The sequence below is a fragment of the Drosophila santomea genome, chromosome 3L (genome assembly GCF_016746245.2).
Source record: "Drosophila santomea strain STO CAGO 1482 chromosome 3L, Prin_Dsan_1.1, whole genome shotgun sequence".
Lineage (NCBI taxonomy): Eukaryota > Metazoa > Arthropoda > Insecta > Diptera > Drosophilidae > Drosophila > Drosophila santomea.
Window position 1 is genome coordinate 10,457,433 of NC_053018.2, and position 19,869 is coordinate 10,477,301.

General features: G+C 39.6%; 1 long non-coding RNA gene across 1 annotated transcript in view; it reads right to left on the reverse strand.

Moving 5' to 3' along the window:
* Positions 1-720: 720 nt before the first annotated feature.
* LOC120449424 overlaps positions 721-19,869 on the reverse strand; it is a 36,239-nt gene continuing 17,090 nt past the window's right edge. The window contains exons 4-5 of the long non-coding RNA XR_005616194.1: positions 910-973; positions 721-848 (exon numbers count right to left, since the gene is read on the reverse strand). This is a non-coding gene — a long non-coding RNA (uncharacterized LOC120449424). The remainder of the gene's footprint in view (positions 849-909; positions 974-19,869) is intronic.

Genomic DNA, 19,869 nt, shown 5'->3' on the forward strand with positions numbered 1-19,869 from the left:
TCAGAGGGAGAGGGCAAATGCATACACATATATATCTATATGTGCGATTATACGAGGTTTTTTTTCTGCCTACCAAAAGTTGCCGTCGACGCCGACGTTGCGATTGTTGCTGCGGTGCGAGTGGCTTTTTTAGCCGCCAGTTGCCAATTGCCGCATTCGCTATTCGGCTTTGAAGCCGCTCGGGTTGCCCCAAAAGAACAGTTAGCCAGCAATTCTCCGGAGAATCGAATGGAAGCGATTCTTCTGGGAAACGAACTCGTGACCGCCCACGTGTCCTACGTTCTTCTCCTAACTTGTAATAACTTTATCACCATCTATGTGTTTTTTCTGTGCGCCAACGTTCTGAGTTGCAGAGAATATTAGATGTTCCCCAAAATTAACTTATACATTTTCCGGCAGTGTACTTGAGTGCTTGTGTTTGTGCCACCGAGTGTCTGTGTGATGACCAAAGAATTTTTGGGCCTGCAATTTTTTGGTGAGTTGTGGATTTTTAGTACAAGTTTGGTCGAGAAAAAAATCTTCTTATGCGGGGAAGAGTGTTTTGCATTCAAAGTAATATTTAGAAAATTATAGACAAACAAAAAAAATATATGTATAATAAAAAGTATTATTAGGGAATTCTTAAGGAAGCTTTTAAAGCCACATTTTATTCAAATTATTATGTCAGAATAAATTACCTGTGATCTTTTGTTTTGTAGAACTAAAAATTTAATTAATTATATGCACATAGGATTAATCAGCAAAGTAGAAAAACATTTACCTGCAGGAAAACCAAAAGGGTGGAGTAAGAAAAACATACTCCTAGCAGATGACAAGCAATGAAGTTCTTCCGGCTGCCTCTCTTATTTCTGCAAAGAAAAAAATACGACTTGGCTCCAGAAAGTCACATACTCGCATCTACAGGCTTACGAACTATAATCGCCAGTTTCCTCTTGGCCAAGTCAAGACCAGGCTTCCTGCTCGACTGCAACAACTGCAATACAGAGGGAAAAATAAGCGAGTTAAATGTTGCAAATGATTATGTGGATATACTACTTTACAAACGTTATTATATTCTTTAATATATAAAATATTTCTCTTTTTCTTTGAGAAAATGAGAACAACTAAATAAGATGTGACAATATCCCTTTTCAATGTCACTCACTGGCATTTTTCGATTCTGCAACAGCAGCAGCAAACACATTGCAACCTTTTGCGAACTGTCTAATATAATTTCGCCTTGGAATAACTCAACTAAGTCAACTAAGGGGAAACGAAGAAGTGGCTCATCAAGATGCCAGCGTCAAGTTAGAAAAGCAAAATGTTTGCTTGCAGATCGGGGCCACACTGGCGAGACTACTTATAGAGTAGAGTAGAAAGACCATACAAAATAAAAAAAAAGAGTCAGGAAAAACGGGCCAAAAGGGATAAGCCGGAAAGCAACACGGAACCCAAATTAATACAATAATTGAAGCCAATTTAGTGTAATTTTCTTCAATTTCATTGTTGTTGTGCTGTAGGTTTTTGCTGGCCGTCTATCCACCGAGTTTGCCAACTATTATCGCATTTGTTTGCCATTTGCCAAGAACCCTTCTCTGCCGCTACCTTCTTTGCCCCCAATCCACCTGGAAGTTCATTTTGATCCCCCCCTCTGGGCAAGTCTAGTGTATAGTATACATAGTACATACCTATAGTTTTTGTTCTCCTTTGCAAGCTGACCGAACGACGACCACACCCCGAGTAAACCAGGTTTGATTAGTTTTGGGTCACAAGCTGCTTGGCTAATTAAATTAAAAGCCCGACAAGTTGCGACTCTTTTTAGATCGGGTGAAAGTGTGGCTTACCTTTCACTCACTACTACTCAGCGCGCTCTTCTCGCATTAACAGATTAACAGATTAGCCATCTGCCCAGTCGTTAAAGAGCACAACTCCGCCCGAAGTTGAAGCTTAAAGTTTTTCCCAAGTTGTTGACCGGCCCGGGCCATGAAAATCAAACATCAAATTTATGACCCGAGTTATGGGCCTGCGCGTCGTTAACAGTTCGGCGTTTTGTTTAAAACTATGAAAAAAAATCCATGCATCCTGGCGAGGAACTGGGGAGTATCTGATCATAAAATATAAATAAAAGTTGACCTACGAGATTTGGTTTCGCTGTAAAGCCCCGGCAGTAATAGAGTTGTATTTTTTCCCCTTTGATTATTTATGAACATTTTGGTGTAAATAATCCATAGGAGTTGACTTTCATCGGGATTTGGGTGTGCAACAAAAAATTGTCGTTTAATTAAAACATAGGCTACATAAACTTTGCCATACCCAGCAGCATTTCTATGTTTGGTGGAATTAAAATAAAAAACCCTTGCCCCCAAAAGAAAGCATGCGAAAAGTTGCCGAAAAAAGCTGAAATGCACAAAATCTCCGGATCATTTTATATATGTATATTTATTTTTTTTTTTGGCTTAACTTTTTGCCGCATGCTTGTTGTTTGTCGTTGCTGTTGTAAATTGTAATTTGAAAAACATCACCGCAAACTGTCAAAATGCTCTGACATTTACAAATTATTTTGCTGGCAGCGAACTGGTCCGATGGCGGAGCACCACCACTGCACCACCCAACCACCACTGCACCACCGCACCGCCGTAGTAGCTCCACCATTCCCGCACCACTCGGCACCACATCAGCGATTTGACGCTTTGAAATGCGAAATGGAAGCGGTCGCCGTTAATTTGCGTCAACGGGCTAATAAAGTTTTGGCATTTGTGTGTTTATACCTCTTTTTCTCTCGTTTTTCACTACGCTATACTATACTTTTTTACTTTTTTTTTTTTTAATTTTGATTTTGGCATTTGGCAAACACGACAAAGTTGCTCTAGCTATATCTGTTTCAATCTGATTGGCCGTCACTGCACTTTGTATACTAGAAACGACAACGTTGATTGATTCGATGATTCATATTAACGGTTTTCTAGATTTTATGCTTGAGCACTAAACCATTTAATTGCAAATATTCTCAGCTTCATTAAATGACAATCAGCCAGTAATGGCAAAGGCTTTGTGGATTGATTTTAAATTTGAATTGATCCAATCTTGTTTTATGCTAATTGTCTTTTGGTCTTTAACATAAAATTGCTTTCGCTTTCTAATTTTGAGATATTTTTCTAGCTGAAGTTATATTTTTTTCTGACCTAGAGCCCATCGAGTGACTAAGCCAAGCTGACACTTCAATAGCAACAACATCGAGTCAGAGGGCCGAACTTCCGTTCTGCTATTGGCTAAAACCCCACTCCTTTCTAGTCGCCGTTAATTGCATTTGATTGAGCACCTGAGCTGTGCCACAGAGTATCAATGAACTCGAGAGCTCGTTTCTTTTCTACTCTTCTTTTTTTTTTGTTCCTGTATTTTCCCAGCGCCGCGGGCTATGCAACCGAATAAGTGAGGATCCGCTCAGTGCAAGGTGCAAATTCCCAAGCCCAGATTGCCGCAGCATCGAAGAGGAATAGTAACCACTAGTACCTGTAACCTGTAACCAGTAACCAGTAACCATCCAGCTCACCTGCCACTTGCTTACCCTCCTCACCTGTGCTGTGTGTGTGTGAGAGATACTGTGGAAAAATGGCTTTATGGTCTGTGCCCCGAGGCTGCGTGTCTAGGAGTGGCCGGTGCCTAATAGCTGAGGAATATCTGGTAGTTTGGATGGGCGGGGGGGGAGAACCCTAAACCAGACAGGGGAAAAATGAATTATGATTTGACGGTAGGCATTTAATGGATGGCCATGGATCTCTGACTTCGACTTTGACTACACAACGAATTCTCGTAGCATTCTCGTTTGGCGCCAACACATATTGACAGCTGCCGGTGGTTAGGGTATCTTCCTTATTTTAGTTTTTTTTTTTTTTAATTTCGGTATGTATGTGTGTGAAGTTATTTCGGCGGACAGGTGAATGCTATTCAGTTAGAATGCCAAGCGGATCGTATCTGTGGCCCTTTGTCTTCTAATTGAATTGAATTTCCCTGCGCTGCTTAAAAAGGTGCCATTGAAAAGCATTCCAAATTGGAGCATGACAAGTTTCGGTCGATTGATGGATTGCCGTTGCTTTGCGGTTTAACTCCAAACTCTGACGGTTGATGGATAGTGAAAGGATAGTTAGGGATCGTTGGGAAAGGGCATCTTTGGCCTAAATGGGAACCCTCATATCTCGTGGTTTTATCTTTCCAAGCCTGGCCGTTGTGAAAGGGTGTTCCTTTCCAAATCTTTAAAGGTTTTGAAGTACATACTACGAGATTTGAAGCTGAGATGTATGAGAAATAATTTAGAAAGCTTGTAATTATCACTTCTAGTATTCATAAACAGAACACTTTAATTTCCTTTAAATTGCTTTCAAACTATATGTTTTTTCTAAGGTCACGAAAGAGTATATTTATCTGCCCTTTTCATTTCAAAATCCACATTATTTCTACAAAATGTGTATTCCTTTTCATATTTCCTACCCAGCAGTATCTTTAACTGCTTAAGATACTATCTCCCACTCCGCAGCGCATCTTAAACTGTATCTCGACTGCTCGCCGCAGCCCAATTAGCCCCGTTTGCCGCCGAGGGGCATCCTTAAGACGTGCCAGCTTCCTTGGGCCAAAACTGAGACTTGTGGCACTTTGTCCAGGCAACCCACACAATTGACAAACTGTGTGATGGGCGTTGTGAAGCCCCAAGTTGGGCCAACTAAAGGCGGCCAAAGGCGGCCAACTGGGGGCAACCGCAGCGGAAACTATACTGCTGAAACAACCGCCCACCGGCAAAACAACTTTGGCCAGAGAAAACAATGGCAATGCATAAATTTCAAGAACAACAACCCAAACACGGCAATTTTTGTTTTCCTTTTTGTTTTTTTTTTTTTTGTAGGCCGCAGAAGAAGATGCGGTGCAGAGCGAAAAACTCATTAGGCCCAGCGCCTACGAAACATGAATGCAATAATATTCAACAAAATTACGAGGCTAATAACATTAATTCATACGAAAAAAAACAAGGGGAAGGGTAGAGAAGGTAGGACTAACCTTTATGCAGTTTTGTATCTATGAGATATACGCACTGCGTAAAAGTTCATTATAATAAAGAATGCGGCACTCCGAAAAGGAGTTTGCCAACCCATTACAACCGCGCTTATCATAAATTATGACCCAGAAATATGCGTAGAGCCAATGTCATAAACATAAACTAGGCGAATTAATTGAGACAGAGAGAGATGGCCGCAGGCAGATACCAATAGAGCGGCTCATAAAGCCCGGAAATTATGCGTTTTTAAGTCATGACCCATCCCACAGTGCCATACATACATACGATTGCACCTGCCTCCGCAGAGGGAGACTCCAAACCGGACCACATACACCTTTATGTGTATATGTAGACCATCGGAGCATTAGAGCGGCATTTGGCCAAAGTGCCAAATACTACCTGAGACACTTACAGCTGGGGGGAAAATGATAGCAGTCTTAATAGAGATTATCTTACGGAATACCAAGAGTGATACTATGAAATAGATGCCAACAGGAAAAAGGTGACCAAATTTGATATCAAGTAAGAGAAAAAAGTTAAGCTGGACAAACCTGACATGTGACACTTTGAACAGTAATAACTTAAATACATTTTTATACTACCTTAATCCATTGAGAGCATTTAAAATATATTCTTTCTATTTATATAGATATAATTTAAACCCTTTAGTGCACAACAACCTCCTTGACTGGCACTATTTCAATGACCTCTGGTACGCATTAATCGCAAAGTAGAGATCGAGTGAATGGCCTAGGCCTAATTGAGTTTTGAGAGTCGTTACACTTCATCGCAATGGGAGTAAATTAAACTGTCATTAGTTTACCCTTTGGCACTTTTGTCACTTTTTTTTGTTTTCTGAGCGGCTTTCGGCCTGGTCAGAACATGTGAAGTGGCGCGTTTTCCTCTGTTATGTGTGTACTTTTGTGCTGTATTTTTTTTTTTCGGAATTTTTTGTATTCTTCAACGTCTTCTCTCGGCTGCAAAGCCGTAATAATTTTGTAGGTTTTACGAGTGCCGCCAAGACAATTAGGCATTTGTTATGTTGTGCTGTTGGCCAAGTGTGGGCATTTTGCTTAGCGGCTTTTCAGGCTTTGATGTGAGCAAGTGAAAAAAAAGAACGGGGTAAAAAAAAATAAAAAGGGAGATGAGGGAAAAAAAAAGCGACGAACGCGCGCGCCCGCAACGAATCTAACGCCTTTTCAAGCTCGGCGTTCTCAGCCAGCTTTGTTGCTTTGGCTTTTTGGGAGCTACACGGCTCTTAACTTCTGCCGCGTTGTTACTGTACCAACAATATCGAAGATTTATTTTTCCATTATGGCCAGCCGGCAAACGTTGTGGGTGTCGGATGCCCCGACACAAGCCATTGGGGCATGACGAGCCAAAAAATCGAAAAAACTAAAAAATCGAAAAACGAAAACGCAAACGAAAAAAACCAAGTCAAACAAAAAGTTTTTGGAGAATTTTAGGCGGTTTAAACCGCGCGATGATCAGACTTTTCGGCGGTTTTAGCCGCTGCTGTAAAACCATGTGCGAAATAAGCTAAATAAAATAGTTATCAGCTTTGACTTAAGCGGTTTTAACAGCGCTTATAAAATCGCTAGCCAGCTAGTTGAGACTTAATAAAAAAAATGAAAAATAAAACGAGTGGGTTGATAAGTCAATTACAGCATTAACCTTGAACGAAGTCGGGCCAACGCGACTTTTACCGCGTCTAATGATACCCAAGCTTAAAGGTATATTAAGAGTTTTTTAAGTGGGTTTTTCAGATCGATTTTATGGGTGGTTATACCTACATTTGTATGTGATTTAATACGAATTATACCACCTAGCTATATCAACTTATAGATCGATTTTATGGGTGGTTATATCTACATTTGTATGTGATTTCATAGGAAATATACCTCCTAGCTATATCAGCTTATACCAGAGAAAATTCTGGAATCATGAACTGGGCGTTATTCAAACACTACACTGGTGGCCAAATCCAAAATGCAATAAAAGCTCACATTAATTAAAATACATGATATTCAAATTAACAGAAACTCTTTTTATATATTTTATATTTAAGTCAACTAATTAACGACACGCTATAAAAATATGCCAAATGAAAAATGTTTATGATAGAAAGTTGTGGAACAAATTTTCCAACAGTTCAATTCGGAAAGGAGGTGGGATCAGCGGCAATAAAAACCCACAAAAAGCTATTCAGAAATTCACATTCTATGTAGTTTATACCCTTGGCTTTTGTTCCTAATGATTCACTTGCCGCCGTGCGATCGCTATTGTTGTTGCTGTTAATGACTTGACAGTAAAGTAGCCTACACAATTTATAGCAAAATCGAAAAAAAAACTAAATGAAATGAAATGAAATAGAAACAGAAACAAAACTTGTCCGCCTACAATTTCTGATTGTGAGTTTCCTTTCAGTTTGAGTTGTGCTGCTTGTTTCGTTTTTTTTTTTTTTGAGTTCTCCTCTTCTGATTTTAATTGAAACATTTTTGACCATATTTTCTTAATGATCTGACATGACATGGCGTCTGTTTTGTGTATGTCTCGGTTGCCTCACATCGCGCATTATAAATTCAAAGCGATTTCCACTAATTTAAGCACAACCAACTAGCCCAATCAGATATACCCAATAGTAATAATATACTATAGTATAAGCATGAGATCCCATCATATTTGGCTAAATAAAAGCGTTGACTGTGTGACATTTGAATTGCCGGGGATCGTTTGTATGTGACATATGTGTATGCCCCCCCATATCATTATTATAATTTGTTCATTATGTACCGATCTTTATAGCTGCAGTTGCCATGGCAAACGCCAACGCCTTTGGGCCACAAAAAGCTGCAAATGTTGGCCACATTCACCATTGTTGCTGTTGCCCGGCACTTGTCGTTAAAAAAATGTGTTGAAAATGCTTTTTTATGACACGAAATGAGCCGCAACCATCAAATTGAGCCAAAAACCCAAAGCAGCACACAATAATGATCGTATTATATGCCTTCTGGGGCTCTTCTTAACGTCTGCATTCGATGTTTTACCACCTGGCCGAAGTATACACTTCTTTAAGCTCGTTCAGCTATTATGACATGTTTCATTAGGCTGCAATTATTGTACAGGTATAATTAGGAACTCGTAACATTTATAATCCATAATAAAAAGTACTTTAGAATTAGTCATTTTTATGTGTATAAATTAGGCAATCGGGGTACAAATCTGCATTTTCATCCGTTATATCTATTAACATAAATTTGTATATACAGAAATCTTTAGACTTTTTGCACATTTTGCACTCATTCAAATTAATTTCTTGCCAATTCACAAATGGCGAGACAACTCCTTGTGACTTCTGGCTACCATTTATTTTCGATTCTGTGATCAACTTATAATACCTCGCTAATTGAGTTGATTTATGCAGCTGCCGTTGTAGCTTTAACCCATTCGTTTTGATTCATTTGAATTTATTTAGTTTTCATAATTTCTGTGTGCTACGCTTAGATTTCTTGTATTTTTGTTTTTTTGCTTGTGTATTGTACCTTTTGTTTTTGCTGTTGGTCTTTGTTGATTTTCGCTATCAATTTCAATTTCGAATTTATTTATATAGTATTTCTTGTCGCTAATTTTGCCTGGTCGGGTTGTCGCGTTGTCTCGTTGTCTCGTTGTCTCGTTGTCTCGTTGCTGTGTCCACACTTGCTATTATTTATTTATGTATGCGGAGGAACAGATTGCGCGCCATGATTTATGCCTGGCACATTTTATGGCTATTTTGTTGGTAATTTATTAACAAGCTTGTTAACAACAGTCTGCTCAGCGCATCGGCTTTTTGGCCCGTCCCAATCCAAGCCCAAAAACTCCCAGCCGTTACTGGCCAATATGCAGATGGCCAGCTCAGCGCGCATTAAAACGCTACAAGCCTGAGCTTTTGGCCTGGCCAAAAAAATAAACGAAAAAAAAAGGAAATTAAAACGAGACGAAAGACGAAAAGGTTAAAGGCCAAAATACGGCAGCTAGACGCAACATACCAGACAGCAGGTGGCTTTAACGACCGCAATCATGCCGATGTGTCCATGATGTTGATAATGATGATGGCCACACTTGGCGAAAAGTTACAGTGTTGCATAATCAAGATCGACAAAAATCGGGAAAAATATATATTTTTATACAAAATGAAACATAGTATTTATGATAAATCTACTAGATACATTTGTTTTTAAAATCTGTAATACCTTATTGAAATACCTATTTATTGGTTTAAAAACCTTTGCAAATTCTTTGGCAGCAAATCTATTTTGTTCGCCCTCAGTGCACGATGACGCTGATATTGCTGGCTGAAACTAGCCAAAGTCATGTCCATATTTATAGAAAGTTTGGCTCACACACGCTGCCAGCTAGATCCGACGGAAAACTTTGACATGCAGTTGGCTCAATGCTCCATGGCTCCCTCGAAATCCCAACCCACCTGCTCATCCCCTTTGAAAAACATGATTTGTTTGCCGAAGCGCGTGCAGTAGCCCAAGTGGTCAAGTGGCCGCTCGGTCGCCGTTAGCTGTTGCTCAAATATTCTAAATATTTGCTAAATAATAGAGAAGACAGCGGGCCATTGGCACTGGCACTGGTACTGGTACTGGTACTGGTGCTGGCACTGAAATGGAGGGAATGGGGGGACTTGTCTTTAGTGTGTAGGCAGTGAGGCGTAGACAAACATTGGCGAAACCAGCGGACAAACCAAGTCCAAAGCTAATGGCAGTGGCTTTGCTTTTGACGTTTGAATAGCCACGGCTATTTGCGTAGTAAAGTGTACGAAGACCCAACTGACGGACAGTCTATATACTCGGATACTCGACTATAGCCCATGGATATCGCTGCCCGTATGTGCAATTGATGGACATTGATGGGTACCCCCTCTTTTGTGAGCGGCCCCAGCTGCGACTTCAATGGGAAAATAAAGCCCAAGTCGGGCTACAAATTTTCAGCACATTTCCATCGACATGGTGGCGGATACATAATGTAGTGCTTTCCCAGGGAAATAATATTATAAGACTTTTAATTTCATAAATTAAAAATTCTAATCCCCAAAACATGGGAATTATACAAATTTAAAATTGATAAATACATTACGTACGTACATCATTAAAAAACGAATCAATTATTTTACAGCATTTATGCATTACCTCAGAACTCACTTAAGAATATTTTCCTCAAGTTTCAGACAGATTTATGCATATTATTTCGTAACACTTATTCCTTGGACACTTTCAATTGATTTTCCAAGCCAATTTCAATTGTGGCTTAGAGCCAGTTTTTTTTTTTCTTTTTCAGTTTTATTTAAGCCAAGTCAGCGGCAGCGCCAAGTTGTCAACTTAATTTACAGCTAACATGTGAGCTACAAGTTCGCGGCGATTGAGCAAGCGATAAAAAGTATTAATTTCATAGACCCCATGCAATTAACATAAACTGGACAGAGAAACAGATCGCAGCCATATAGAAAAAGGCTTATAAATATGCAAAACAGTTTCGATTACAGCAACTCCTTCGCTGGCATTGCAGATACAAATCTGCAGCTATCTATGTATCTAAGTAACGCGAATAGTTCCACTTTAAACTTGATCGATCGCAAGAGGGTTTTATGGTTTTATGGGCCACGGCACGAGCGACAAACATTTTGCATTTGTCACCACCCCCCTTCCACAACCAAATGAAATGGAAAAAAAAGTCAACTTTTATTTGCATAATCGGTAATGATTTTTCATTTTGTGAAATGCCAAGGAGCCCATAAAAACCAAAAGCCTGTTGAATGCAGCCAGAACTAGTCTGATTATGACGGCGCGGAATTAAATATTATTGTTTATGACCCTGATTTGCCATGGTAAAGATTACGCCTTATTCAATCTATATTTTTGTGTATTTATGTTGGGCTTTAAAAAATAAAAACGAGTTTTTTAAAATAGGTAAAGTCGTAAACACTTAGGAAATGTGTTTTTTATGTATAGCATTTGGTATAAAAAGACTTTCAAGCTAAAATTATACTTTGATCTACATTTGGAAGTCTTTAAAGCAATACTGCATAGAAATCATAAAAAAAAAAAAAAAACTGAGAGCCAAATAAAATGAAAGAAAGGAGCAGAAGCAATCGGTGAATAATTTGGACAAATCGTGCAAGTGCAATAAAAGCAAAATTAAACGTTTTGTGGCACCAAAACCGAGTTGCATCTCAATTTGCTTTTACCTGCAACCTGCGACTTGAAACTGGAATTGGAGGTGCCGATGCGAGTGCAAAAGATTCCAGCTGCCCTTGATGAGCTGCTGCAGACATGGCCCGAGGAAAGGTTAAGAACGAGAAGCTGGCTGAAAAATAATAAAAAAAAAAACGAAAAAAAAACACAACCAAAACAAGAAAGGCTGCAAAAGAACACAACTTTCTACCTTTAACTGTTTTGGCCAGAGCCCTGAGGAATTTTCAACTGGTTTTTGGTTTGGAACCTTATCATTTCACAGGGGGGGAGGCGCAAATGAAATGCAAATGTTGTTCGGGAGGGGGCTTATCGGTAATCTATTGACTGAAAATTTGCAACAGATAAGGCGGGGCACTATTAAGCCATAAAACGCATGCAAATGAAGGCGTTGAAATGCGCATAAGGCCAAAAAGGAGTGTATTCGGGGCTGGTCAGTTCACTTAGCCGAAACTTAAAGGGCGCAAAAACTAACGCGTTTCGGAAAAGATAAAGCCGGGCCAAAGAACAGTGGCGGGTATGGTTGGTAGGTTGGTAGGTTGGTAGGTGGCAGGGGGCATCGCTGGTCAGTGGCAGCTGTCTGCAACTGGCGGGGGTAAAATTCAACTTTAACTTCAACGAGGCCAACGGCTGACTGGCAATTAATTATGCCCAAAGTCGCTCATTCTCACTCTCACTCACTCGATCTGCCATCTCGCTCTGCGGCACTCGCCCCCTCTCCTTCTTGTAGCGGGCATATGTTTATTTACTTAATTTACTTAATGACACATATCTAGAGAGGAGCACGAGTCACAAAGGGGCACTGAGAAAATAAGTTACCATTTTTGGTTCAATATTGGCTATAAGGACAACAAGCTGGTCGAAAAGAAAAATATTTCCATGTTTCCAAACACTCATTTCTATGAAACTAAAATACAAATATAAACATTTTATATGAATATTTACAAAGTACAAATTCTAACAGTTCTAGCAAACATGTTTTTTTTTTATCACTTATTTCTCACTGTGCACGCACACACAATTTTATTCTGGTGAGGTCATCCAGGCAAAGAGGAGCAGCCCATGTTTGTCTAATAAATAACATTATTAATTACCAGTGCAATTAAGCATAAGTACGAGTGAGGCAGGCACCCTCGCCAACATAGATAGAACTTCAAACCAACGAAACGGACAGCGGAAAAAAAAAGAACAGACCGACTGCACTTGATGACCCAAATTTGAGCTCATTGAGTGATATATGAATGCATTAATCTTAGTTTATGTTTATTAGTTTGTTTATCAAATTTTATGCGAGCTGGAGAAAAAATGCCGAAACTTTAGCTAAAAACCGAGAACTGAAAACTGATCTTGCCAAGAAATGCATCAGAGATCAGATCTGTGATCTCTCAGCTGGAAATTTATGATCAACATAATACGATTTTATGTTGCTTTAATGGCCACCGTCGATATTTATGATCGAGGGGCAAAAGTTTTTTAAATGGCAAAAGCGTTTTTTAGAAACTTTCAGCTTAGGGATATTTTTATGATTATGCCTATAAAATTGGCTGTCTCTAATCTACAGCCGCTCGTTATTTTCTTAAATATGGCAACTGTCACGAGCAGGAGCAAATCAGGCGAGTACTAACTAGAAAATGCGGAAAATTACAGAGCGCGAGATGGCAAACTAGGGAAACTCTACACACGCCCTTAGCAGGGAGGGAGCCATCTAGTCAGTCTAGCCGTGTCACAACGTTTAATCTTTATTAATTACAGTGAAATAATAAGTAGATCCCGCCGACGAGCACCCTTCCGCATCCCCACCACTTTTCTCTGTGTTTCTCCGCGTGTCTATTTCTCTATTTCTCTCCTTTCTCTGACAATGTCAGACGCACCACCGACTGATTAATGCCGGGGCTAAAAGAGCCAAACAAGCAAACATGCCACAAGCAGGCGAACGGGCAACTTTCGGTCTGGTTTAGGAATTCTAGCTATGCACTGGAAAAAATACAGATAGGATAATACTAAATTTAGCTGCCAAATAAGGGCTTAACATTATACCAAGTCGGGGATAAAAAAGCAAATACCTATATAATTCTCTAATGGAAATATAAATTTCATATTTAATTTTAAGGAGTTTGAAATGCTAGTATTTAATTCAATATAATACAGGATTCATAGAGGAGATACAATCTTCAGTTTAATCTAAACATACTTCAAAAATGTTAAAATAAGTTATTTTCTAATGTTTTGACTGTACTTTCCCATGTTCAGTTGCCTTCTAGTGGGACAACATCCATCACGTTGGCATTTCTCCGCATGGAAAACAACTCCCCAATTTGTTTGGGGCCAAAACGCGCCCAGCGGGTGGCAAAAGCGGTAAAAAGCCAAAGGGGAGTGGGGTTAAAAAAGCAAAATTAGATAGCAGCGTGTGCAGGGCTACCATTTGATCCTTTTTTAAGGTCAGAAGCGAAGGCGTTGGCAGAAACCGCGCCTCGCCTAATTACACATCTCTAATCAGAGGTGGTGACCCCGACAGAAAATTAAATGAATAAACGAAATTCATTTAAACATCTGCCTGCATTAAGCAGTGAGCAGTGAGTGAAAACTTGCGGCTTGTCAATCAACCGAAAGCTGTTCAAATATTTAAACAAAACTCAGCCTCCTCTCAATGCATATTTGCACTTCAACTTAGCTCAAACTGCGCATGCAAATGCAAATGCAACAAATTCAAATAAATTCCGCGGGGGGGACAGGACAATTAAATATGCGCATAACTGTTGATAATCATCGAATCAATATGCTGACAATTTTCTCACGCATTCGCCAAGACTCGCAAGATACGCACTCGGATAGATATTCAAATGAGTCGCATCCCAGATACAGACAAGGATCCCAGGATGAGGGTTCATCACCATCATCATCGTCATCATCCTCATCATCATCATCACGTTAATGTTAATGATGAATCATGATGATGATGCTGACATCAGCTCGAGCGGCTGAAGTCAATGAGAAAACGAAGAACGGTTTCCAGGGGCCAAAAAACGATTTGTTCTGCTCGAACCCTTCTCCTTTGCTCGTCATAAAAAAAAGGATTTGTAATTTGAATGTTAAATAGCAGCAGCCGCAACTCTCATTCCCTCCCTATTTCTCCAAATTGTATTTACTGCTGAATTAATTCTTACTACTTTCTTGAATAAGTAAAAAAAAAACGAAAGGACTTGCCCTGTTTGCTTAGGGTTTCCTTTCATTTCCATACAATTCGATTTGCCGCGCCGCCTTTTAAGTCTCCGAGAAAGAATCTATAAAAAAAGAAATCTATTAAGAAAACCGATTTTATTTTTTTTTTTGTTCGTATTCCTCTGATTTCTTCTCCAAAAGTTTCGCTGGCTGCCTAATGGCAATTGACAGGCGCAGTCATATGTAAATCTTAGGGCGTGGCGGTATCGACATTCAACCAGCTGCCGTTGGTCTCCGATTTCAAAATCAGTCGGGTGGCCAAGGGAGAGATTAAATAGGGCGCAGGCAAAACGTGTTTTTCACGGTTTTTTAACGGTTTTTGGTAATGGAAAAGGGGAAAATTCGTTATGACAAATCTGGGTAAAAAAGGTAAATAATTAGCCCAAAATGAATTAAGAAAATAATGTCAGAAGAAAATGTACTATCTTATTCAAATTGCATTCAAATTATTCGTGAGAAAATTTTCTTTCTAAATAGTTTTTGTATTTGTACTTTTTTTTTCCATTTTTACTACATAAAATTATTGAAAGTAATTTGCAATTTAAGCAAGCCGCTTAAAATTTAAGAAAATCTTTCAATCCTTGTTTTTATCACAAAATTATTACAAAGTTATAAGTTTAACAAATAAACCTGTCAATGCAATTGAATTTCAAATTTACCCAATCAAGTTGTAATCCTTTAGCAGGATTTATGGCAACTTTTCTATTTGCTTTCCTTGAATTGAATGGACAGCAGGACGGCCCCTCCTTGAAACGTTGATTGCATTTTGAAAGGGAGTTAAACTGCTGAATTGCAGCAATAATATTGCAACCGACATCCATATGTGCCATTTGATTTGCATAATTCAGCACACACACAAACCGAAAGGAAGACCCAACCCTAATGCGAATGCAAAAAAAAAAAATGAACTAGCAAAATATTGACAGGACATGGGGATTGTGAAAGTCAGAAAGGAAAAGGGAATGATATATACAGATATATTGCCGCTTAAGCTGCAAAACAGCCGCGCCCCTTTCTACTTGCTGTCTGTCTGTTTGTGTTTTTGCAAATTCATCGATAATTGGCAATTTGAAATGGCAACAAAACAGAAGACAGGGGTTGCTTTCGACTTTCGACACATGAGAGTGTACGAGCCCAACCCATATTGACTTTGCCACTCTTGAACAGAACCCCTGATTCAGGACCCTTAAAAAGAAAAAACACAGACCTCGTGTCAAGGGCGCATTGCAAAAAAGAATTGCCAAAAACTGAAATAACAATGAGAGGGAAACAAGACTTCGCACAATAGATAATGACTTAATGACACTTTAATTGTAAACAAGTTAATTCGGGCCATTGATGGCCAGTCACAACCAATTATCGCATCGATTCGAGCCAAAAACGGTGGCAGCAATTAGTGTCAGTTATTAAAATTGGCAAAACAAAAGCTGAATTATAATTATATCGTCGCAATGGAAACCAGATTGGGGGCTCATAAATTCGAAACGAACTCCTCAAATGAGATGTGAAATTAATAGGCCGCGTCTGTCTCTCAAATGTTTTCGATTTGTTTAAACAATTTCCAAGTTGCTGGGAGCTCGATAAAAAAATATTTGTTTGCCTGATTGATATCTGCATTCACACCAGATATACACATACGTACATATATCTCAATGCAGAGTAGAAATTAAGTTTTCCCCTTTACAATCAAAAAAAACAAAAAGCATTCACAAATTCCTAACAAATATCTTCTTCTGCCCTTCTTCTATTTACAGAGGGAAAATCACAACGACTTCTGGGGACCCCCGAAAAAGGTAAGAAATCAGCCAACGGAGTGAAACTTGGCCAAAAAAGGCCAAGCCAAGCCAGGCCAAGACAAGCCAAGCCAGGCGAAGCAAGGCAGAAACTTACGAAACAAAACAAACATATTGCAACTTTTACTTTGGATCTGAGGGCTGAACGTCTTTGGGGCCCCGAGGTCGGTTCGCTTTCAAGTTTCGTTTTTTGACAGCTGCTGTCAAATGCTGAAAGGCAGCCCAAGCAGCTCCCATTCGAGCAGAAATCTAAAACAAGTCACACACGAAAAGAGTCGCAGTCGCAGTTTGGAGTAGGAGTCTCCAAGTCTCGAAGTCGAAGCCGTGGAATCAGAACCAGGCTGCAGTCTCGGTCTTTGGGTCTCTTGGATCCGGGCATATCGCCAAAACATCTCTATACCAACACACACATATGGGCATAAACAGCAGGGCTTAATCTAATAGTTTTCAGCTTTTGAAAACTAGATTTTAATACAAGAAATATAAAATCAAGTTGTGAAACCCATATAAACACAAGTCAGTAGCTTAAATAAGTACAACAACTTTTATTTATGACACTCCTACAAATGTTATGTAAAGTTATATTATTATATCACTACATCACATCGTCTTTCTGACCTATTACTTAGCCAGTAGGTAATTAAGTCGGCAATTTTAGAAATGTTTTATAAAACAATTTTACGGCACTACATCCTACTATTAACTTAACCCCCGCTGTACATCAGTACATGAGCACACCTTATGGCCCGGCTATGTTTCTTAGCCGTACTCTAAGCAAGTTCTCAAAACAACAAAGAGAGAGGCAGGGAACAACAAAAAAGAAAAAACAATGAAAACATTTTTATAGTTTTCATGCACGAAGTCCACGAAATGAAAAATTCTACAATTTAAACTGACATTTAAATTGATAGTTCAAGAGATGCACACGACAGATACGAAACAGGGAGAGCAGCCAAAGCAGCAAAAGCAACTCGCACATACATACCCTCGGATACAAACGAGTCCATCCATAAGTATCTGCATCCACATCCACATCAACGTCTATGTGGCAGTGGCAGTGGCAGTGTACTCACTGTACACACTCGTACATGATGGGAATGCATATGCCTGATGCATCGTTTTTTTCCGGCCTGAGCTGCTGATGATGTGGAGCTGTGGAACGAGCCGCCAACTGATGCTGATAACAAAAAGCACACACCGTAGAAAAACAATTGCCAGGCCTAGAAGTCTGAAAATATTTTTATTATGTGCAACCGCATACGAAGCGTTGGGCTGTGGTTGCAATTGCCCTTGCTGCTGATGATGGGAAAACTTTTTGAGCAGGGTCAAAAGAAAGCATGCAGTTCAATGCATTAAGCCACAATAAATGGGTTTGTTAGAAATAAAACTAGGAAATCTGTAGTAAGAAGTGTAGAAATGGTACGCCGAAGAGCGGGCTTTCCAATAACATTGATTTAACCACAATTCTCGGTTCACTACAATTAATAACTATAAACTCCAACATACAATATGCCACACATTTGCTATACGTTTAACAACTGAAAACACCATTTCTGCACACATATATTTTAACTAAAGTTAACAACACTTTCAACAACACAACAACGCTAATGTTTCTACGACCCCAACACGTATTAACGACACATAATACAAACAAGAAAAGTGTAAAACTAAAACAAGAAAACCTACACCATGAACAACCTTCGGCAACAATCACCGCCAGAATCCTCCAGCGACGTCGTCAAGTGTCATGTGCGTGTTCGCTATCACCCAAGTGCCGCAGATGGAGATACAAAGATGCAGATAGATAGGCAGACACTCAGATACTCAACGGCCCAAAGACGGGGAAATAACCATATGCGCACATATATATATTTATATCTACTATATATATATATATGTATATATACTTGTACATATATTAATGTATGCCATACGAGTGGAGCATAGATTGGGCTACGGCGCTAATCTTATAATTAGCATTCCTGGCAGATAACAACAACAAGAACAGAGTCAGTGACAGGCAGGCGACTGCTGACTGCTGGCTTGGACTGCAAATAACAAATAACAAACAAGTTGCAATTACAGAGCGGCAGTGGTGGCAGTGGCAGCAACAGCAACAGCACTCGACTGTTAATCGGGTTGCATGATAACTGCACATTAATTAAAAAAATAAAGAAAGAGGCGAGTGAACGTGGGGGAAATTACAGATCCCAGCTAATACATTTATGAAACGAAACGAAACCGAAAGAGTGCTAATTGAATTATTGCAACAAAGAGTTCGCTTCGTTTCTTGCCATTTCTGGTTGCACATTTAATTGCGCCAACTCGCCACGCCCCCCTTCCCCTCCCCGCCACTCAACTCCGCTTCCATCCAACGATCACTTTCGGCCCCCTCCACAGAAAATAAAAAAGAAAGCCTTTTGAGCATATTGCTTACCGTTCCAGGAAGACCCACAAATGCCCAGACAAAGCCAGACTCCGTTCTAACGGTAAGCAGCTATATAACTAAACCCAAAATAAACCCGAAAAATATATATTTAGATGGGGGCACAGGCACTGAGAAAAATGTACAGTGCTTCAATGGTTTTAAATCTACTTTCTTTTCAAAAACTGTATACAAGTTCCAAAGATAACATTTCATTCTTTACCAATTTTAAAGTTCAAGATCTAGTTCAATAGAAGGTCACTTAAATATGTAGTTGAATACTCTATATTTCGAGCAGTGCACAGACAGACTGAAGTTCAATTTCTTCTCGTTTTTTGGGCAATTCATAAACCGAAAATAAAACACAGCAAAAACCGAAAAACTGTCAAGCTCAGTTTTCAATTGCTTCTGGCCGTGTAATTCGAGAGCCTGCCCCAGACATTTGGATGAGGGGCGTGGCAAGGGCGGCGAGGGAGGGGATATTAGGCCATGCTGCGGGCTTAGTCACTTCTGGGTAATGTGTCCTCCAGCAGCGTCGGTTCAGTCCAGTCCACACCAGTCCAGCCCATATTAGTTTTCAAGTCCACAAAACAACAACACATTGCAGACCCGGTTGTGCATTGTTTTGCTCTTGTGCTCCTGTGCTCTTGTGCTGTATTCATGATATGACGGGGCGCACAACCCGAAAGATACAGCTCGAGTATCTGCAAGTGCACGCAACACTGTTGTTGTTTGCTGTGTATCCCTGTATCTGTATACCCGTATCTGTGTATCCGCATCTGCAGCCCCATGCAATGTCTAGGGCCCAAAAGGCGGTACGGACATTTCAACAGCATGTCGCTTCATTTAAGTTTTTTGCATCAATGCACTCGTGACAATTTGTCATAAAAAGGAGCAGAATGCCCAGCCAGAAAAGACCAACTGGTCAACTAACTGGTCAGTGCAGAGATGTGTGATATTTCCTTGGAAGTTACCCATCTGTTGGCGAAACTCCCAATTTAATTTAATGAAAATGAAAGCCAAATGGGGGAAAGTTCTTTGACTTGTTCTTGCCAACAAGATGGAAAATTATTACTAAATTCATTTTCTGCAGTAATTCCTATTTAAATATCTAGCTTTTTGGCCTTACAAAGAATGTGTTTCCAAAGCTCCACAAAAATTCCTAGTTTG